The sequence below is a fragment of the Octopus sinensis genome, linkage group LG12 (assembly GCF_006345805.1).
Source record: "Octopus sinensis linkage group LG12, ASM634580v1, whole genome shotgun sequence".
NCBI lineage: Eukaryota > Metazoa > Mollusca > Cephalopoda > Octopoda > Octopodidae > Octopus > Octopus sinensis.
Window position 1 is genome coordinate 30117932 of NC_043008.1, and position 25000 is coordinate 30142931.

The 25000-nt window shown below is 34.9% G+C and overlaps 1 protein-coding gene across 8 annotated transcripts in view; it reads left to right on the forward strand.

Moving 5' to 3' along the window:
* LOC115217977 (protogenin A-like) overlaps positions 1-25000 on the forward strand; it is a 1479291-nt gene that overhangs the window by 869580 nt on the left and 584711 nt on the right. The gene's annotated exons all lie outside the window — the stretch shown is intronic.

Consider the following 25000-nt stretch of genomic DNA (forward strand, 5'->3'; position numbering starts at 1 on the left):
TGTATCTCCTTTGCTAAGATTAAATTATCTGCAGTGATTTCAATAGTTAAGTAGTGGGAACTAAATTTACTATCAAGTTCCGGCTTTGATAGTCAGTAATGGAATACCAAAAGTGTATCTATTTAAATATAATATTATGAAAAGGCAGCCATTGAAGGAATGCGAGATGGATAAATTCTTCATTTTCTAGGAATGAACGCGCTATCTTCATTTACTAATCCCACAGTTTTCACATGAAATACACAAGCACAATGCTGGAGAACGCTATTGTGAATGCTAGCGTAGATTGCAAATACTGATTACTCTACATTTTCAGGTTTCAAAAATATATCCAGAAAATATCAGTTTGCATCATCTTTCTGTTGCCATAAATACGTTATAAACGTTCATTATAGTCGATACAATCACTAGCATATCTACAACTACGACTACATCAATACCAAGCTTCCAAATCTTTTATCACTGTAACAATCATTACTATTAGTAAATCCACACACTCCGCTATGAAAGACTAATATGATAATATCATTTACGTAAAATAATACCATCACTAACATAGCTACTACGACAACCAACATATTTACCAAAGGGACACTCCAGTTAGTACCAAAATTAACGCAATTGTAACTATCGAACTACTACGAAGATTAACACAGACGCACGAACATATTCTTCCTCTGTTCGTCCGACTTATAAATACAAATCCTCGATTGATTACCATATTACCAAGAAAATACGATAGATCAAGCTTTGTTGATTTAATTGATCTCTACGCCCCCACACATACAGAACAAATGCGCACACATATATTATGATACGCATGTAAGTATGTTTGTATGCGTGTGTGTATCTGAAATCATCCACACATATACATATGTTTATATGTTTATATAGATATGTGTGAGCGAGTATCTGCGTGTTCAGATGTATGTGCGTGGATATACATCTGAACATAAATACGTATGTTATATATATGAATAGATATGTGTGTGTGTGAATATATATATAGAGATATATAGCCAGATAGATAGAGAGAGAGAGAGAGAGAGAGAGAGATTGACAGATAGGTAGAGAGAGCCAGATAGACAGACAGAGAGGCAGGCAGACAGACAGGCAGATAGACAGACAGACCGATAGACAGATAGATAGATAGATAGATAGATAGATAGATAGATAGATAGATAGATAGATAGATAGGGAGAGAGAGAGAGAGAAGAGAGAGAGAGAGAGAGAGAGAGAGAGAGAGAGTTATAGTTATAATAATATATACATGCTACGCTCAAAGGGAATTAGTGATATTAAAACTCGGAAAACATGATCCAACATGATATTTTTGAAAGTAGACTACAATTGCTTGCAGAGAATAGAAAGTTCTAGATTGCCTTTCGATTGTGAAATTGTGCTAGCGGATGTGCTCTTGTGTGTCTGTGTCTGTGTATCTGTGTGTCTGTGTGTGTGCGTGCGCGCGCGCGTGTGTGTGCGTGTGTGTAGTTATGTTTCAAGTGAATTTAATACTTTTTCAATATTTGAAAAATGAGGCTCGTGAGGGACAGAATGTGTATGAAGTTATTTTACACTGACTAAGATTTCTAAAACGATTTGCAATTATATATAAATATATATATATATAATATATATATATATATATATATATGCTACCATTTCGCTCCCGTGTCCGCTACTTTTCAATTTACATACCAGTCAGTAGTAATATAAAAACGTGATATATTTTATGTTCTAACTTACTTTCCTTGGCTACAAATATAACTAAGTTTAATTTAACAGTACTTGATGTGACGCAGATTAACCAAACCATTTTGCTATTTCACGTTATGCAAGCTACCTCTAAATGATACAAACACAGTGTGACGTAATTTTCATATCCATACGTCCAGTTACTCTAATTGACATGCATGTTGTTATATGTGTGTGTGCGCATGCTTGTGTGTGTGTACATATATATATATATACACATATATATACATACATGTGTGCATTTGTGTGTATTATATATATATGTATGCATATATATTTATATATCTATAAATATGCATATAAACATGCATATATGTAGGCCTCTATGTATGTATATATACATATATATATATATATATATATATATATATATATATATATATAATATATATATATATATATACATGTATGTATGTATTTGTGCATCAATGCGTATATATACCTACGTGCGTATGTATGGGTGTAAGTGTGTAGCGTAAGGTATAATGTACAGGTTTATATTTGGGGTATAAACGTGTGTAAATGCGCTTACGTGTATGTGTAAGTGGTTAGGTTCGGATCTATGTACCTGTCTGCTACTCACTACAGGCAGTTCAGGCTAAATTTGACAGTTTACAACAAAGGAAAATGAAACAAAATATCCCATCCAAAAATAAATGTATGTTAACATTTTTTTTTAAATCCCATCTAGATTATGTTTGGGAGATTACAGTTTGCTCAAAGTAGCCCTCCTCAGCTTCCACCACGATCTTAACACGGCTCCAGAATCTGGTGTAAGCGTTCTTTACTGTTTTTTTAGGAAAAATCTTTGAAAACTTTCTTGTTTTTGGCTACCAGCTCGGCCTTGTTGATGCATGTAATGTGGTAGGTTTTCTTTCTCAACTGCATCCTACACGGGACTAAAATCGGGGGTACTTAAGAAACCAGAAATTGGGGATAGTGAAGTCGTAAAAATTATCCGCGAACAACTTCTGACACTTTCTCGAGGTATGGCAAAACCCCGAATCCTGCTGTCTTGCATATGGTTTCCCAATAGTAATCTTTTTATCCAGGGTTTGGTGTTAGTCCAATCCCCGGCACCTCCACTGGCTGTGTGTAAATACCCGTCGAAAGACATGAGAATGGATTCTGGCGTGTAGACATAGTTTTACCGCTAGATGTGTCCCTCTCTGTTGGCTACGGCTACATAGTTTTCGATGCAGCCGTTTATGTCACCCTCTTACAGTGTTTACACTTTATAGACAGCATTGACTAGCAGTCATGCGGGTCGGTATTTTTATACTCAGTACAAATCATCATGAACATGTAACACTTTTTTCCAATATTCTGATGGTTTCCAGTTCTCTATGGTAGTTAACGTTTATGTTCTCCAACACCGCTGATTTTTCCCTAATACATCAAGCTGTGTGTGAAAACAAAAGGGGGCATAAAATCGTCAAATTTAGCCCGAACACCTTGCATATCATTTTAGCAGTCACGATATCTCTCACTTACTCTCTATTTTCCTCCGTCTGCATATTACGTTTTCCGATTCACCGAAATAAGTAACGATATGGATGCTCTACCTGTTGGAAATTAGAATCAAATCTCCCTCTAAGCACGCCTAAAGATCTCAAATATAGAATACTATATACCACATATATTTCTTGTTTCACAAAATACGAGAATGTCGAATTTGTGACGACTTTGATCAGAGTGCAGTTTCATGAGGGACGAGGGAAATTTTTATAGTTTTACATAGCCTTCAATATTTTTCTGTGTCAGTTTGTATCAATTTGCGTTTACGACCGGACTTCCACTCAGATATTATCAATTGATTATTGACATGATTTGTTACTATCTTAATTGTACAAATAATTCATTTGGACTTGATCGAAGATTGTCGTGAAACTGAGCTAATAACATCGATATTCTATCACAGTAGTCAAACAAAATAAGCAATATCTCCTTTCGGTTTATTTTCGAATCATATTAAATTCCAAGTCTTTCGATGTACACGTACTTACCAGTTTTACAATATATATGTATTAATATATGTGTATGTGCATGTATAGATATATATGTGTGTGTGTATTATGTGGTAATGCTCCAACAATTGGAAAAGCACTCAATCAGCTAATAATGATAATCTTGAATTATAAACTGCAAATCTTGCAATTATAACTACCTAGGTCGAATAAATAATTTATTCCACCATTTTCCAAACTTATAAATGGCAGAGTAACTTATCATTTGACCAGGCAAACCTAGGTAGGTATAAATGTAAGGTTTGTGGTTTTTAATTTCGGATGCTCTCTCTCTCTCTCTCTCTCTCTCTCTCTCTCTCTCTCTCTCTCTCTCTCTCTCTCTCTCTCTCTCTCTAACCAAATATATATACATTCGCGGTCTAATGAATAAGTATCCGGACTGTTGCCACAGCAACGAAGCTGAAGCACACAAAGTGAAGCCGCTTGACAAACATTGACCATCAACTCTGCTATGCACATTGACTTTGAATGTTCTAGCTTCTGTTTACAACAGTACTTGGAATGAAGGTGTGTATCGTGTGATCGTCGCATTGACCATGACAGAGAAAGTTATCATGGTGACACCTGCTTAGAAGCCTGGGCTAAATTACAGCAAGTATATGGAGAGGAGTGTATGAGCTGCACACAAGTGTCAGAGTGGTTTAGATTTTTCAAAGATGGCCGACAAAATGTCGATATTTACGAACGTTCAGGAAGACACGCAACCAGCAAAACTGAGAAAATCATCGCAGATGTGCGTGCAGCTGTGATGGGAAACGGTCGATTCACCATCCGTGAGTTATCAGAGGATGTGCAGATTGGTTACGGTTCAGTTCAGTCCATTACCACTGAATATTTGAGTATGGGACGTGTGTCTGCCAGGTTTGTGCTAAAACTGCTTTCAGCTGACCAGAAAGACACTCGGGTTTCTATTGCGCAAGATCTCCTTGATTGTGTCGAGAATGATAAAAATTTTTTGAATGTTATGCGTTGACCACCGAGCAGGCATCGCCAAGCTTTTGTTCACTGCTTTCCTATATCGATAGCGACTGGTTTCGTCCAACCATCAAACTGACTATGAGTACATCACTGACAACGCGGAAAAATATACAATTTTTTTCCGGCATTCTAAGCGTTCGCTGCTTGGTAATATTGTTTGCCTCACATATATTTGTGTTTCAAACAATGTATGTTCATAAGATATAGTATCTCTTTGGAGAATATTCTTTGGAAGAATACCTCAATAAAATAGCTTGCTTGTGATGTATTTACATTAAGTATGATACAAAGATGGCTATTATACACACACACATTTGTCAAAGTCTGCAGTTTGAGGGCATCGTAAATACAGCAAGTAAATACATCACGATAGAGATATGTTAAGCACAATTTGTTATATTGATATACATAAATATGAGTTATCATTTTGTGATTTCACCAGATATTCCATAGTCACAAATCGAACACCCAATAAACATTTAGTTTGACAACTAACATTCAAATTTCTTTCAAACAGATCCTGATTGTCATTACAGTGGAGTACTACACGAATGTGGAGGCGCAATGGCCCAGTGGTTAGGGCAGCGGACTCGCGGTCATAGGATCGCGGTTTCGATTCCCAGACCGGGTGTTGTGAGTGTTTATTGAGCAGAAACACCTAAAGCTCCACGATGCTCCGGCAGGCGATGGTGGTGATCCCTGCTGTACTCTTTCACCATAACTTTCTCTCACTCTTACTTCCTGTTTCTGTTGTACCGGCCTCGTCACTCTCTGTGTCACGCTGAATATCCCCGAGAACTACGTTAAGGGTACACGTATGTGGAGTGCTCAGCCACTTACACGTTAATTTCACGAGCAGGCTGTTCCGTTGATTCGGATCAACCGGAGCCCTCGTCGTCGTAACCGACGCAGTGCTTCCATCCACTACATGAATTTATTATTTCTCATTCTATTTGTATCCGATTCCACGACCGAGCTGTGTGTTGTGTTCTTGACTCTTCATTTCACGTTCCTCCAGTTTCACTCAGCTGTAGAAATTAGTTGCGACATCACTGATGCAAAGTTGTATCAGCCTTTGCGTGGGAATGGGTTGCTGTTATGCATGGACAACTGTTTGTCTTCCATGAACAAACTTGCCCGGACTTGTGCCTTGGGGGGGGGGGGACTTTCTAGGTGCAATCCCATGGTCATTCATGACCGAATCGGTCGGACCTACTCTTTTTTATTCACAAAATTAAACCTCTTTAATTTTGCTCAGATTGTCTTCAATTTTTGGTGTATCGAAGCAACTCTGAATTTTGATTAAGATCAACCAATTACTTTTTCTCGTAAATTAAAGAATCTAATGTTATTTGGAATTGAAGTTGGGAAATTTGGGTAATTTTAGCTAATCAACAGAAAGCGAGGCATTAACAGCTTGTGACCATGACAACCGCACATTGTGCTGTGTTCCAACCGCACACCACGAGATTTACATCACCCGCCTGTTTCGTTTTAATAAAAATTTGTATTTATCAGTTAGAATTTTACTATAGATATTTTTCGCCAATTGTCATAATATTTTATATATTTTTCAAATATCGCAAAAGTTGTTTGCGATGTTTATACTGTTTCTTGGCATTATGAAGGTGAAAGGAATATGGGAGTATAGTACAGATAATTTGACATTATTTTTGAATTCTGCATGCAAAAAACATATGAGGTACTGGTATTCTTTTTCTTGAGGCAAATTCTTTGTTGACCAGCGTTATTCTTATCTTAGTTTACAAATCCAAGCAGGAAAACGTAACTCAACTTTGAAATTTTGGAGATAGATACCGCCTGTACACATTCACACACACACACACACATGCACTTATATATTAATGATGTACACAAATACATGACGGGTAATCATAATACTGAAATATGCTTAAAGTAAACATATGCAGACAAATATATTAATATTAGACATTTTTAAAAATAATAAAAACATACAATCATTGAAGAGACAAAAGAAACAGTAAGAGGTCAAATGTTGATTTTATTAAGTATTTCTTTTTATTTAGAAACCCACGATGAAGAGCTCATTTCACAGACGCTAAACTATAAATTTCACACTAAACGCAGAAAATTTCTGTCTTGCTATTGGCTTTCAATACACAGGTTTTTTCGATTTTTAAACCTCTGTAACTTTTCCCTCTAATTTTTCTCTCCACATCATAACTTCATAGCAATTAGACTGGAAAACTTTATTATTATAACCGATTTTTAGATTTTTTACTGTCTTTCAAAAAGTGCATATTCTGCGAATGAAGAATACTAGATCCGGGAGTCTTTATCCTTTATGCTTTATTTGTATTTCTGGCAATGGAAAATAGATATAGAAAAGATGGATGGTAAAGTTGAAATCGGCTGGTTCTGATCTCCGATCATAAGGTGACTTGGAAATAGCAAAAAGCAGGTTTTTCCAGATATAATGAATATAGTAACGCATTTACACACGCGCACGCGTGCGGGGACACACACACACACACACACATATATATATATATTTGTTAGTGTGTGTGTATGTGTGTGTGCGTGTGTATGTAGATGAATGGCTGGACGAATGGATGGATTAACAGATGGACGGACGGATGGATGGGCATAAGTATGATTAGACTGTACAATTTGAAGTGCAAGCACATCCAACCAACGGACCAGTATAATAATCATTGGGCACATGATTTCACTCACATATTATGAGCTGGCCAGAGACGTAGCCATCGGTTCATACCTCGCCTATAGTAACAACCAGTAATAGATATATTAATAAAATCGCTTACCCAGACAGATAAGGAAAGTGATAGAGACAGATGGTGGAGGGAGGGATAGACTGAGAGGTAAAGAAAGAAGAATAGATATCCAAGCAGTCTTGAATTTTTGTTGATTTGAAGAAGGGGAGACTTTTCTGTGCGTAGCCCTAACTGATGCAAAGAAGCAGGAAGGAAAAGATAAGAAAGGAAAAGAAAGAAAAGGGAAAAAGTCCAGGAGTAAAGCAGCGGTATCTAGAGAGGGAGGCGGCGAGCTGGCAGAAGCGTTAGCACGCCGGGCGAAATGCGTAGCCGTATTTCGTCTGCGTTACGTTGTGAGTTCAAATTCCGCCGAGGTCGACTTTGCCTTTCATCCTTTCGGGGTCGATAAATTAAGTACCAGTTACGCACTGGGGTCGATGTAATCGACTTAATACTTATGTCTGTCCTTGTTTGTCCCCTCTGTGTCTAGCCCCTTGTGGGTAATAAAGAAATAGGTATCTAGAGAGGGAGGAGGGATTGATTGTTGGTCAGGGTTTGTCACGCTACAGTTTGATCACTATAAGGATACACCCCACTTATCACTTTAAAAACAAATATTTGGCCTCCGCTCTCACTGCAATGTCATTCATAGTCATTCATCATATCTCCTTCCTAGTTAACATACATGTTTATTTGGATATAGAGCTCCTATTTGCAAGCTGATGCATTTTACTTGTAAATAATAGGAGACCCGTTGTTTTCGAAGGCGAGTTGGAAAAACTGTTGGCAATAAATGTTTTGTAAATATACTACATAGATAAATGTATTTATTTCGGCTAAAGAAACTAAGACATTGAGAGATATTTTTTCAAAGAAGAAAAATCATTTACAAAAACACATACTCTCAATTACTCACATATGTATACAATTTATATGTGTGCGTGTATGTGTGTGTATGTGTGTATATGTATATACTTGTATGTATATATGAATGTATGTACACACACAAATATATATGCATATATAGACACGCACATACACACACATAGACATATATATATATAGGTATATATGTATATGTTTGGAAGATAGTAATGATATCATTATCATTTGTACTTTTATGTGAGGATATATACAATAGTGAATATGTGTACGCATTTATCATTCATGTACACATATGTATAATCTATAAATATTTAGAATTCAATATATTCTTAGAGATATTTTTGTGTGTATATGTATCGGTCGGTTCATGTGATGTGTATTCAGCGAGCCGCAGTATCTTCATAGAGGTTATATATAGAGAAAAGAGTGACTAACGAAAGAATTGGATACATATTGAAGATAGAAGAGAAGTCAGAAATGCAAAGGAGATATTGAAACATTGACAAAGACGATATAATAAATTATATATGTATATGCACAAAAATAAAGCAGTATTGGATAATCAATGGTAATCTAACGAACCAGAGATTTCCATCGTTAGATTTTACAAAACATATGTCATTCTTTTATTCTTTCATTTCACATGGTCTTCACTCAATCTTTTATTTGACAATAACACATTACTGCTACCATATTTCTTCATCTGCATCGTTCTACAACAACGGCGTTCTGTGAAATTTGATCTGTAGCGAAAAAAATAAAACAGAAATTTTAGCCGATATTTGCTTTCGCCTTCTCTCTCTCTCTCTCTCTCTCTATATATATATATATATATATATATATATATATATATATATATATATATATATATATATTTCTGTATCTATTTGGAAAATCATATCTGTCTCAAAATATCTATAACAGATGAATCAATATTTTGTTAGTATAACATATATACAAAGACACTCACACACACTCATACAGACATATATCCACACACACACACTATCTACAGATAGATAGATAGATAGATAGATAGATAGATAGATAGATAGATAGATAGATAGATAGATAGATAGAGAGATAGATAGATAGATAGATAGATAGATAGACTATCAGGCAAAATTTTGATACAAATTACATCCATTTCTAAAGAAGGTAGGACAAATAATTGGTGAGAATTGCACCAATTTTAAATAAGATCAGGTCATCCGCCAGAAAAGCGAGACTTCCGTAAAACTATCTTGCATATAGGACAATAACAGGATATCCATGAACATTTATTTGTCTCGAAGGGTATCATATACCGAACGTCTTAATCAGCTGATGTGACATTTAGACGTATTAAAAAATATGATTACTTCTAGATTATTTGCAAAACTGAAACAAAAGTGTCAACATATAAATTACGAAGAAGGGCCAGTATCAAATACTTAAACAACAAATTCTTAATATCGTAAACCACAAATTCTTAGTTCATTGAAAAAATCTCTGCTTCTAATAAGGATTCAAGTGTCACATAAAATTGTGAATAATACCCTAAAGATAAAAATTTAAGTCCTAGTCAAACCGAGGTTATCAATAAATTTTACAGTAACTGTTTAGAGTTCCACTAATCAATAAACTCTTTTGTTTGTACTAGTTTCTTAACAATGCTAAGTAATACTTTTATATATGTAGTGTCTTTGTATTTGTATGTGCATATATATATAGATACGTATGTGTGTGTGTGCGTGCGCATGTATATGTGTGCGCGCGCGCACTCGCAGTGATTGCTGCATCACACTTTTGCTTTTCGTACCTAAAACGTCAAATTTGTTTGAAGTTGTTCAGACTTGAGAAACGTTAACTTAATTTCTGCAGATGTATTCGGTCCTTATTCAATCAATGTTTTCTGTTTTTTATGTACTAACACACACATGCGCACACACACACTTTGGCATATCTATGTGTATGCATAAGCTTATATGTGTATTGACTCTAGTTCATTAACAATAAAGGGAAGACAAAATCTAGAATTATCTTCATGTTTGGTGCGCTGTAGGAATTCATTCAAAAATGTGTTTGCAACATATTCTGTTTGAATGTTTTACTACACCAAAATTTATAGTTCAAATTTTGGTCAGTGATCTTCGGTAAAAAGAAGTCCATTACATCGAATTAAGTAATTGACTGACTATTTATTTTATACACCCTAATGAGGTAAATGTCAGAGCTTGCTTTGACGATATTTACATCCATATTCGAAAGGAATACCCTTAAGCAGCTAGTCCTGAAGGCTAATACTTTTGCTATAACATCGCCTAAATTTAAACTATAATCACGAATACTTAAAAGTAGTTGCCAGCTGAACGGGGTTTTGGAAACCCTTGAACTCACATCGCTAAAATGCACTTCATATTAAAACACTTGTTATTTTCAGAATGTTGACCACTCTTGCTGTCAAGCACAAAATGACAATTTCCAAATCCTATATTCTGACTTTAAACCGCAGTAACTTTTTGAAAACCTTTTCTGAGTAAAGTGAAATACCACCTGAAATTCAGCTTGTAAAACTTCATTAATACACCAAATTTGAAATTCTCACACCTGCAGCCAAACAGAAAAGATACACACACACAAATATAACCACACACACAAACACACACTCAAACATACACCCACATCTGTAAGTGTACGTACGTGTAATTACAAGTGCTTTATTTGAAACCGTGTGTTGACCTTAAATTCCTTCCAGTATGGAAAACACGCCAGTCATTAATAAATATATAAATAACTTTTAACTTCAATGAAACATTTATTCTTTGTTGTACTACGTCTCAAACGCAGAGTAACAGCTTTATTAGTGATCAGGTCCCAGTTTCGAGCGACGAAAATATTGACGCTATATTTCCAACAATAAATGTATACGTAAAGTTAAGAATCTATGTTTTATCCTGAATATATAACATCCACCTTCCATGTTGCCATGTATATATGTATGTACGCATGTGTGTGTATTCATATATATATATATATATATATATATATATATATATATATATTATATATATATATATATATTATATTAAATTAGAGATAAAACCACTATTAGGCAAATCAAACAATGAAAAACATAAGCCAATACATAAAATAATTTAATTTATATTATTTTAAATATATATCAAAAGTATTAAAAGTTTAATAAAAGATAAAGAGTATGAAACTTTTAATACTTTTGATATAAATTTAAAATAATATAAATTAAATTATTTTATGTATTGGCTTATGTTTTTCATCGTTTGATTTGCCTAATAGTGGTTTTATCTCTAATTTAATATAATATAATATAGTTATACTATAAATTTGGATTTACTCCTAAATCTGATTTTTCCCTGTAAGTTTGGATTTATTCCCTAATATTTTATTATACATATATATATATATATATATATATATATATATATATAAATTCAGGGTGAATACTTGATAGTTGTAAGCACCTATATATACCATTTAGTGGTGTAGGTGATAGAGTATATTAATCAAAATAAAAACATGATTCCAAAGGATTTAGCGGTACATATGTTTCGGGCCTTTATTAGACGGTTTTATAACAATGCATAATTGATGTAAATGCGTGTCTATGGCCTTCTTCAGCCGCGTACAATTACTACTTCAAGGACATATATTACATTATAAGTTTTACGTTGGGGAAGCAAATCCTCATAGTCGCGTACGACAGAGTGGGGCACCAACACATAAATACACACGGACGTGTGTATTTATGTATATATATTTATATATTTATTTATATATTTATATAATTAGATACGTTTTTTATATTTTTATATATATATTTTTACATTCTTATATATTTTTTATATTCTTATATCTTTTTTTTTATATTCTTATATCTTTTTTATATATTTTTTAAAGTTTTTACTCTTTTGTAATCTTTTACTCTTTTACTCCCCCTTTGTGATCCCTAACTCACTAACAATTCAACCCCCCAACCCCTTCCCTCTCTAGCTCAACATCCAAACTTCCTCATTCTACATCGAGTCAAAAGCGGGATGGACGCTTCGATTTCGTGTTGGTGCTCCACTCTGTCGTACGCGACTATGAGGATTTGCTTCCCCAACGTAAAACTTATAATGTAATATATATCCTTGAAGTAGTAATTGTACGTGGCCGAAGAAGGCCATAGACACGCACTTACATCAATTATGCATTGTTATAAAACCGTCTAATAAAGGCCCGAAACATATGTACCGTTAAATCCTTTGGATCATGTTTTTATTTTGATTAATATACTATATATATATATATATATATGTGTGTGTGTGTGTGTGTGTGTGTGTGTGTGTGTGTGTGTGAGTGTTTGTGTGTGTATTTATGTATATGTATATAGATAGCTAGATAGATATAGATATAGATAAATATCAAGACATGCAAATATATTTGTACATACATATACTCGCACACACTATAGATACACTTGCATTTTGCATTTTTCATATATTTAGATATTGCATACATAGGCAGAACCCGTTACTTCATAACATTAACTTCTTTTATAAATTCAAAAACGTGATCCTTTTATTCTTCCATAGTTAATCCTTATAACAATAATTTAACAGAGTTGATTAAATTCATAGAGCTACTTCCCTCCAATGTGTATTCATATTTCATTATACGGTATAATTATTTAAAGAAAACTGTTCGGCTGTGGACTCGTCAAAGCGCCAGGCATAATGTTTTACGGTATTGTTACATTTAATTACGCTCTGGATTGAATCTCACCAAGTTCGTCTTTGATCTTTATGTTCCTTAGATTGATACAATAAAATATTAGTAAATTATTTTGGCTTAATATAATCTTATTACACTCCTCTGCTAAAATGTGTCTTGTACCAACGTTAGAAAGATTATTAATGAAAACGATGGACTTAAAGAAACACTATTAAATGTCTTGCTCTTTTTGCTGTTTGCTCTCTTTGTACCAAGTTCAAAACTCACCGTGGTTCACTATCAGAGGTTCATAATCACCATGGCGAATATTAATCTCTAATAATAATAATAATAATAATAATAATAATAATAATAATAATAATAATAAATTCCGCTTGTTAGTTGTTTGACTTTAACCAGTTGAGCATGTCCTTTGGTGGCTGACGATGTGTACTTCTCTAATCGCGAGCAGAAGTAGTGGGGGAGCATCATAGCCATGGTTTGAGAGGAATTTTTGTGGGGGTTTGAATATTTCATCTCCGGAAACGTGGGTGTTTCATTCAACATCCTTAAAAAAGCACTATTCAAGACCGTTTGAGCGGAATGGGTTACTCGACCTGAAAAAAAATCCTGACTGGGCCCTATCTGCAAGACATGCGCTGTTAATCTTGGTATAGTCTTACATATGGTTTTAATGCATGTGCCTGCTGCACCGTTATCAAACAGGTAGTCATGATAGGTTTACTGGGCACTACTCTCACACTTAATAATAATAATAATAATAATAATAATAATAATAATAATAATAATAATGATAATAATAATAATAATGATAATAATAATAATAATGATGATAATAATAATAATAATAATGATGATAATAATAATAATAATAATAATAATAATAATAATAATAATGATAATAATAATACAAGGTTTAAAACAAACATAATTTTCGGTTTAAAAAAAAGAAGAAGAATCCAGTAGGCACAATACCTCAAATCTGGGGAAGGAGACTAGTCCATTACATCGTCCCCATCGTTTGACTGATACTTCATCAACCCCGAAAGGATGATAGTCAAAGTGGGCACTGTCGGCATTTGAATTCAGGAAGTAAAGCTGGACGAAATACCACTAAACATTTTGTCCGTTACGCGAACGATTCTGCCAGCTTACCGCCAATAAGAATTTCTCATTCGAACACCTCAGTTGAGGACACTCATACACTTCTCTTGAAAATTGTTCGCTTATTGACAAAGCTGGAAAAGTTTATTATAGTGAGACTGATACAATGATGAATAGCAGATTAAATCTTTTTTACTTCAGAATTACTATGGGATTGAGGTTGCTTTTCCCTTTAAACTGTCTAATGACTAACAGTAATATACTGGACATCGATTCAAATCTATTATATCTTCCCAGTCATTCATGTCCGTGTACCTTTGTTACAAACACTGATTATAATTATTTCATAAAAGCGTTGAGAATTACCATCTGCTATTGTAATGCATCTACAGTGGATATTTGGTCAATCTGAATACAGTAATCGATTAGCAAAATGTATTAAAAATAAGTGGAACGGCCTTGATTTTGATGAAGAAGACTGAGTTGTTCAATCAAATAAACAACTCGCTCTTTTCAGTCTACAAAACGTGGATGTAATTATTAGAGCGCCGATTTTGCGGTATTCGCCTTGAGAGTTTCACTCATATGGACGTACGGTGCTAAACGCACGGACATATATCGTGCCAGACACGAATAGTCTGGTGTAGGTGCCGGACCTGCCAGATCACCTGATTTCAGCGTACTATGCTTCATCAGTCACTGATGTTGCAAATAGATAGCAAGCTTATTAAGAATTAATATTTACGACAGAGCTTTATTAATACGAAAAGGCAATCTTACATCCTACAGCACATGCATGTACTTTTAGAGCACAGAATCCTGCGGTTTTCGCCTTAAGATGTCGTCTCATACAGACATATGGTGCTAATGATACATATACCGTAACAGACGAGAACCGTCTGGTGTGGGCACCGAATGGCGATGCTACAGTATTCGGTACTCTAATAATACATCCCGGTTTAGTAGAATATTCAGATTGATCATTGTTATTAATACTGCTTGCATCGCTAAGAAAGTCGCTTTTCGCCTTAGCTTGTGTATGTGTCTGGGTATTGCACTGATACAATGCTATCCCAACGGAGAATCTACATGACAGAATGTGTAGCAGGGGTGGGACTTAGAAGTTGCTCCAATCTTTTCAATCTTTCAAAACTTTTGTCTATTTCTAATATCACACTCATTGCTGGATTCCACTCGAGCTCATGATAAATTAATCTGCACCAAAACGTTACGTAATGATAGCGAACCCAAAAGAGGTTCGTGCTATCCTCTGCCTTTAGTGGTATCACAAGCAAAATTTAGCTATGTACCGTCAGAGTCTAAGAGCAAATCGTGTCTGAGCCGACATTCCCTTTTATTTAATTTTGGTCGATAAAATTATTTCCATTATAAAGTGCGGTTTGTTTAATTCAACACGCTACATATTAATGAATTGCCTTGTGGTATTATTTGAGATGCGTATTTAAGGGAATATTTCGCTCTGAAACTGGATTTACAACCTTATAGTATTTATTGTTTGTATGCATTTTCATCTGTGGGAGATGTTTCAATAGATTATTCCCTTTATTATATAAGTTTGACCCACTGAAAAAAGATAAACATTAATACCATTAGCCCAATAAATACATTAGAGTTCAAGACGTTGGATTCGATTATGTTCCTGACATAAACACCTATCAAATTATCTTCATGTTTTATCGTTTAGCAATTCGACTGGTTTCTAGTTAGGCATTATGCGATTATAACTATGCTATTATTTGTTTATATTCTCTAGAATATATAACAAATGGGATTGAAGTAACTTGCTTAATAATCATAAACATATAAACTAGATTATATATCACCTTCTATCCCAAACACACAGTTTTGTTGAAAATCGATAGAAATGGGTATATAAAAGACCTAATAAAGCATAAACGATAAGATATATTACATCAAAGACGTAGTTATATGTATACTATAACAAACTCATTACTGTCCACTTTTACACGATTTTGACCATTTTTTCGCCATTAATGTCCTTGAAAAACGCATAATTTGATAAATATTTATATCTGACACAAGAGGGACAGTATTACATTGATTATGAGGCATACACAAGACCAGATTGTTGATCTGAATGTTTCTCAGATTTATTCGTTAAAAAATATATATTACTGACCTAAAATGTATATAAGAAAGCGATGAAACAGCTTCTAAAACCGATTTTGAGAAAAGCTTGCGCAACTTCAGAAGAGGAACTACATCAATGATAATCTCAGTTTCTTAAAGTGAGCTGTCGAAGAACAATTTTGTCGCTTGTTAGAGGTATCACAACATTTCTTATCAGAAAATCTGTCAGAATTTGACTCGTTTCTAGAAAATTTCATGCAGCCAGTGGAAAAGAACTTACATATTATTCCTAATTTGTGTATGAAGTGCTATGAATAGATGCTTGATTTTATATCTATTAATATCAATTGTGCATTTCTAGTATATTTAAATTGCTGCTTCACATCTTTCAAGCAAATATACACAAACATGCAGGAGCGCATTTGCGCACAATTGCTCAGGCACTCTCTCTCTCTCTCTCACACACACACACACACACATACACACACTCAGATGACCCATCCGATCGTTATCCGTTTTATCATTGGATACATCAGCACCGACATCCAGAGTCTATGATCTGTAAATCCAGCTATGATTACATGAAATAATCTTTGACGTCAACTGTGCCACTAAAGCAATTATTTATCATAGAGATCAATAAAAGAGATGAACCATTGAAGACTTAACTTTAATCAAGAAGACAATTGTAAAATTAAATTACCTGGTGTAGGTCTTTGTTATTTTTAATGAATAATGACTTGGATTTATGTGAGACAGGATGGAGAGAGAGTGGCAGTGCCTTTGTACGCGCCTGTTTAGTTGAGATCGTTAATAAATATACACCAGTACATGCACATAACTACACATCACCTATACATAATGAAGTGTTTACATTTACATTCACGCATACATATGCTCTCAAACACATGCACACACACACACTCACACACACACATATTAAACTAGATAGATAGGTACATAGAGAGACAGACAAGCAGGCAGACACACAGAGAGATAGACAAACTATGGAAAGTTACAATTATTTTGATAAAAATTGCAATTGAGTGAAAGAAATTAGTGAATAATTCTAGATGGGTTGGAAGAATAATAACTAATATATTTAATTCTGAATCAGTTAGACGCTACTGGTAGTTTTTTGCTCCGCAAACTTAGGAGACTGCCTGTATTTATTATTCTTACAGGCAACTGGCTTAAAGCAACTTAGCAGGAATTCTTGGTTCCACATATTGACATTGACTCGTATGTAAACGAAAAAATAAAGTAGCAAATATGAAAAATCGCTTTGGCGTCAACTATGAAAAATTTTTTTCATCAGAAACAGATTCAATAAATAGTAGGTTTACAAAGAATAAGTCCTGGAGTCGATTTGTTCTACGAAAGGCGGTGCGCCAGCATGGCTTCAGTCAAAATAACAAACAAGTAAAAGAAGAAAAAATAAAAGAAAGACAAGGTGTTTACATTACGAAAATAATTACAGAAAGATTTGTCACAAATTTCGATTAAAAAATGAGAATAGGAAAGATCTAGCCAACATAAGAAATAACATTAACTAGTAAATACTAATAAGGCACAATATTAAGAGTGAATTGGTGGCATTATTGGTAGGTATGTCCATTGATTGTCATGTAAACAGCATGTTTTGGCTGTTGTCAATCCGTCTCTCATTGTCTATCGTTACTTGGTATGCAGGAAATGAGGTTGAATGTGGATACAAAAATCTAAGTTTTACTTTCTACTTCAATTTATGACATACAAAAGATCATCTATAGGTCACTTCAGGATATGTATTGTATGCAGAAGTGAAATGAGGCGGGAGAGTTATTCACTGCCTTCACACGTGATAATGGACGCACGTGTGCATTTTGTTACTCTGCGTGTATGCGCGCGCTTGCGTATGCGTGTGTATGAGTGACTGTTGTAAATAAGAGTGTCTAAATGTTGTGACTGTATGCGTGTGCGTGCTTATATATCTAATATAGAGAATAAAAAGATGTTACCATGCCCCGTTGTGGAGTTAGAGTGTCTTGAACGTCTTGTTCTTTTTGTTCAGTCGGGAATTTCGCCCATGATATCAAGGTCTATGAAGATCAAATAGAACACAATGATATCAAGTCCAATAGAGATATATTGGTGTTTTTTATATATTTCATTTTTTTTTGCGAATTGTATTTATTTATAATCTTGCATAATACAGTGTCGTTGCAAGCGTTTCTGTGTCACAATTGAAGTCAGCCTTACACTGTCTTATAGACCCAAACACTGGGCTACTTGGTGGTCGATTAAAATATCGTACCACTTGATTGGAAATGGTAGATATGTCTTGTAACTTTTGAGATCGATGATGTATCTGCATTGTCCTGCTCCTTTCGGAGCATATTACAAAAGTAAAAACTGTACACGTTGTGTAAGAAGCAATATATGATGGTCTGTTATAATGCATTCTTCAGCAGAGAGGGTGCCAGGCAGATCCCTACTTTTAGGATGCATTAGTAATTAAAAGGTTGAATCTTGCCTCTGGATATATTTCTGTCACAGAAAATGTGATGACATGGGATGCGCAACCCAGTATTAAATAGTCATTGCAAAGATTTTCTCTTTTGTCTTATACCCTAGGGGCAGTCCTTGTTATTGCAGCGTTCCGATCAATGCGTGCGCCCTCGATGATAAAATACTAGCAGCTGCGTGGCAAAACATTGTGCTCATTTATGATTTACCTGTCACGCTTTCTTTTAAAATTTATTATTTTATACTAGCTGACCCCGTGCCGTAAAAAATGACGGCTAATTGAAGTATTTCATAAGTAAATATGGATGGTAAATCAAATTTATACATTTGTCAATGTTAACATGTTAACATACATTCATATACATTATTTACATTATTCATATTCGACGGATATTTGTCCTCACCTTGTTTGCTGTTAACACAACATTTCGGCTCATATACCCTCCAGCCTTCTTCAGGTGTCTTGGGGGTTCTCATTCCTAAGGTATTCTTCGAAACATTGTGTTAACAACAAACAAAATGAGGACAAATATCCGTCGAATGTAAATAATTTAAATAATGTACATAATTCCCAATCTCTTAAATATAGAACTGTATACATTCACATACTTCCCTTGTACACGCACGCACACACGCACATATACTCACACAAAGATGAAACGCTATTCAATTGCTCTTTTCAGCGTTAAATGTTCATCATCCCATCAGTTTGCATCACTCCTTCCTTCCTTATTTATTTATCACCCCTTCCTTTGTTATTCCTATGTTGTGACGGAGAAAAATACAAGAGTATTATTAGAGTAGATATTTTGCAACCCGTAACTTAGCAGACACCGCTAAAGACACGCTGCAATAAGTACCAAGTCCGAACTGACAAACTTAAACTTTCAAACCAGCGTCCTAGTTTATCTGCTGTTCAATGGTTAAAAAAAAGAGAATTATATGTGCGTATTTATGCTTGTAAGTATGTATATATAGACGTGACTATAGATATACATGTGTATGTGTGTGTGAGTGGGTGTGTGTGTGGAGAGAAAGCGTGTATGAGAGATCGAACGAAAGAAGAGACTTTGTTCACAAGTTAATTAATTACTCGATCTAAATAATTTATAAACAAGCCGTCCGGAATTTTTTATTATCTATTTATTTTCTACGTTATGTACTGTGTGATCTCTATAATTATGGTGAAGGTGAAAGAAAATGCAAGTTCTATCAGTTTGTTCTTTTGAAGTATAGAGAAGCAAGCTGAGTTTTGAATGCTGGGTTTGATTCAATCATTTAAAACTTAAGTCTCACGGTATAATTATGAGCGTGTATGTATGTACGCACACATATGCAGGCACGCACACACATAGAGCAAAAAACATACGCGCGCGTGTGTGTGTTTATGCTTGTGCGTATATAGACGTATGTATGAACTTTTACGGTACGCGTGTGTGTGTGTATGAGTTTGTATATATATGAGTATATATTTGGCGAAAAATGCGATTGAAGATGTATACGTTTTCATAGTGACGTATAAGTACACACGTGGGTCCGCGAGCGCACATGTGAGCGTATGACTAGCCATGTTTACGTGTTTACTAGGAACTTTTAATCTTATTTTATATAAGTAGCAGAATTATAACACAGTAATTTCCCTTTATATAACGGTATTTTTCCATAGCGTTTTTCAGATGGCCAGATAACCGAAGAGATGGTGTTGTGGATTTCCACTTCGGTATCTGAAACTCAGAGTTTTACCTTGACTATTGAGTAATTGTAACATATTATTTTATAGATAACTTTCCTCTATTTACATAATATTGAGGTCTCTTTCTTTCTTTTGTTATCTTACCGTTTTTACCAATATATATATATATATATATATATATATACATACACGAAGTGTCATATAGTGGTTGATTGCAAGAAATGAGGAGTAGATAGATAGCCGAGAAGTGTCCTGTTTTCCATTTTCTCTGTCGTTATTTGCGTATATAACTCATTTGTTTTATTATTTCAAGTTGTTTACTATTGGTAACGGCCTGTAACCATATATGCGTATATAAATATAAAACGGAACGAAAACGCAATAGAGGACAATCAAACATCGGAACAGATAGACGATACAAAGGCGGACAGGAAAAACAATTACTGGGACAGGGAAAAAAGAATGGGTCATTCGTGGTCTTTTTTCCTCAGTCAAGTTACCAGATGTGCTTACAGTTTCGGGCAGTTATACTTGCGACTGTTCGATCTGGTTGCCCCCAAGAATTGTAAGCTAAGTGCATTAGATATTTTGTAAGAAAGCTAGCGAATGTGTACGACAACAGAGACAAAAATTGTAGAATATGGTACACAATTACAAAATACAAACAACAAGACTATAAAAACAAGTGTCATTCGACTGAGGACGAATCAAACTGAGCTAGCGTGTATAAAGTGAAAGACTTTATATTCTTGTTGCTGGTATTTGTAATGGTGTACCATGTTCTGTGGGGTATTTTTGCCTTTGTTTTCCCATACGTTCCTTAGCTTTCTTAGAAAATATCCAATGCTCTTAGCTTAGATTTTTTGGAGACAACTGATCGAACAGTCTCAAGTGTAACTGCTAAAAACTGCAAGGACACCTGGTAACTTGACTGAGGAAAATCAAAATCAAATATAATCATATCGAAGGGAAATGGAAATTAATAGAAATTTTCACTTACGTACTTCGTCCCTGTCTACCAAATCTATTCACTAGGAATTAATCGGCCGGGGCTATAGTTAAAAGTACTTGCAGTCGGACTAAACTCATAGTTGCAACACAAGTTTCTTAGTTTGGTAGGCTACTTTATGAAATTTATTTTATCTATTTATATGCTATTAGTCCAATGTTTCTTTCACCGGTGACAAGTAGGTGTTATCTATTCATTTTATCATTGCGCTGTTCAATCAGCAAAACTCACATCACAAACTGTCGGTTTTCTGAGTATAGTCAAAACAATATATATAACAATTGCAGCGTGGAAAGTATTCATAAGCTATTTAAGAAACAAAAAAAAAACGTTAGATTCACTTCCACATTTAAATTTAATTTTCCAAATTATTTTCGTCGCTTTCAAATTTCCTGCTGCATCTCGGATTTTGTCATTGAACAGGTCGCGGTCTCAAAGCGACGAAAATAATTTGGAAAATTAAATTTAAATGTTGAAGTGAATCTAACATTTTTTTTTGTGTTTCTTAAATGGCATATAAACACCTTCCACGCTGCAATTATTTTCGTTCCAGCACACGATCTCAGCTCAGGTCACTTGCTATGCAAGTACATCTCCATAATATATATATTAGAGTAGGAGAGAAGAGAGAAAGAGACTAAGAGAGAAGAGGGAAAGAGAGTAGGGGTGAAGAGAAGTAGCAGTGAAGAGAAGTAGGAGTTGGGACAAGAGAGGAGAAGACAAGGAGTGTGAGGGAGCAGAGAGAAAGAGAGAAGAGAGAAAGAGAGTAAGGGAGAAGAGGGAAAGAGAGTAGGGGTGAAGAGAAGTAGGTGTCGGGGAGGATGTTAGATGAAGAGGGGAGGAGAGTTGAGCCCAAATGGCGCAAAAGAGCGAAGTGAATGATAAACCCACCCACCCCCACACACACACATGCAAAACACTGTTCACATTAAATCAGTTTAAGTCTGCGGAACTGTCTATTTTTTGCTTTCAGCTTTGCATCATTTAAAATAAATTTTAATGGACGTCACTTAAAATTTCAAGTGAGATTCGCAAGGCGATATATATGCATTTGCATAAGTCTATAGACACTAAAAGATTCTTTGCAAGTGTGACAACTGAAACAATCAGGTATTCGTCTGCCGCTACGTTCTGAGTTCAAATTCCGCCGAAGTCGACTTTGCCTTTCATCCTTTCGGGGTCGATTAAATAGGTACCAGGTACGCACTGGGATCGATGTAATCGACTTAATCAGTTTGGCTGTCCTTGTTTGTCCTCTCTGCATTTAGCCCCTTGTGGGTAGTAAAGAAATAGGTATTTCAGCTCGCTGGACGGAGTGCTTAGCGGTATTTCGTCCGTCGTAACGTTTTGAGTCAAATTCCGACATGGTCGACTGATGGTAGTGGTTATTGTTGTTGATATTTCCCGCTGGGTTATTTTTGGGTGTCATTCCTTTGTGATTAATAAATGAAATAACGGCTTAGTACAGTAGGGGTGGGGTCGTAAAATAAAACCCCAGTTTACTACCGGTGTTGATGATACCTACTAGAAACTCCACTTCAAAATTACCTGTCTTACAACTAAAACAAACAAGCATAATAGAAAAGACCTGAACAACGCAGACAAAGTAAACGAAGACGTCAGGAAAAGAACTGTAGTTATTATTATCATCATTTGTAAGGCAGAGAGCATGCAAAATCGTAAGCAACCCGGTCAAAATGCTTAGCGGAATTTTCGCCCGTCTTTACGTTCTGAGGTTGACTTACCCTTCTATCCTTTCCGTGTTGATGTACGCACCAGTAATCTACCTCCTCAAAATTTCAGGCCTTGTACTTATAGTAGAACAAGTAATTATCATTATTTATAAGGTGGTGATCTGACAGAATCGTTAGCATAACGGGCAAAAATTCCTAGCGGCATTCTGTCTGCCTTTACGTTCTGAGTTCAAATTCCGCTGTGGTCGGCTTTGCCTTTTATCATTGCGGGGTGGATAAAATAAATACCAGTTGAAAACTAGGGTCCATGTAATAGACTTACCCCCCCACACACACACACACACATCCACCCCGAACCTACTGGCTTTGTGCTTAAATTTGAAACCATTATTATTATTTGTAATGTGGCGAGATGGCAGAATCGTAACATTTCGTTTGTCTTTAATTTCTGAATTCAAATTCTGCCGTGGTCGACTTTTCCTTTTATCCTTTCGGAATCGACAAAATAAGTACAAGCTGAACGATGGGATCAATACTATCGACTTACCCGTTCCTCCAAATTACTGCTAAATCATTAGCACGTCGGGCAAAATGTTTTGCAGCATTTCGTCCGTCTTTATGTTCTGAGTTCAAATTCTACCGCGATCGACTTTATCTTTCATCCTTTCAGGGTCGACAAAATAAGTACTGGAGTTGACGTAACTGATTTGACTGCTCCCTCCAAATTTCTGGCCTTCTGCAAAAAATTGAAATCATTATTATTATTTATAAATTACGAAGTTGTCCATCCTACTAGGTACTACCAATACTTGATCACTGGTTACAATAAACGAGCCCAATTTTTACCGAAGTAACTGCAGAAGTATGGAGTTTACTATTCGAATTGCCTAATATATTTATACCTCTTAGATCTTCTGACCTTCTATGATTCATATATGTATGTATATTATTGTGTCTCGGGAGAGTCATTCTCTTTTAGTGTCTTATCAATTCAACACACTCACCGATTTCCACTCATTAACTTATTTATTTTTATTAAAATTTTCGTTGCGATTTGCAACCTATTAGTAAAAATAAATAAGTGAATGAGTAAAAATTGGTGAGTGTTAAGTTCATAAAGAATCTTGCATACCAAATATAAAAACGAAATATATATACACACACACTCACTCACACACGCACACATATACACACACACACACACACACACACACACACACATAAATATATATATATATATATATATATATATATATATATATATAAAGAGTCCAGTTCACTCAGCCGTAGAAATAAGTTGTGACGTCACTGGTACAGATTTGTGCTTGCGACCGGAACTTTCTAGACAGAATTGGGGCTTTACCATATATATATATATATAGAACCTGCTTTTTTATTATGTTCTCGTACATTTTTTTAGATGTGTGTTTCTATACGCGTGTGAGTATATGTATACGTATGCATATATTAAATGTGTATTTGTATTATATATTTACGCATGTATGTATATCTGCGGTCGTAAGGGTGTTGATAGGAGGGTGTATATGTATGTATGTGTATATGTGTATACATATGTACATATGTGTATATTCATATATGCGGTGAGGGTGAATACATGCCTGTACGAGTATGTATATATGTATGAGTATATTTTATATGGATAAATGTCTAATATATTTGTAAACATACAACTATGTGGATATGAAGATGAATTTGCGTACATATATAAGTATGTGTGTATATTT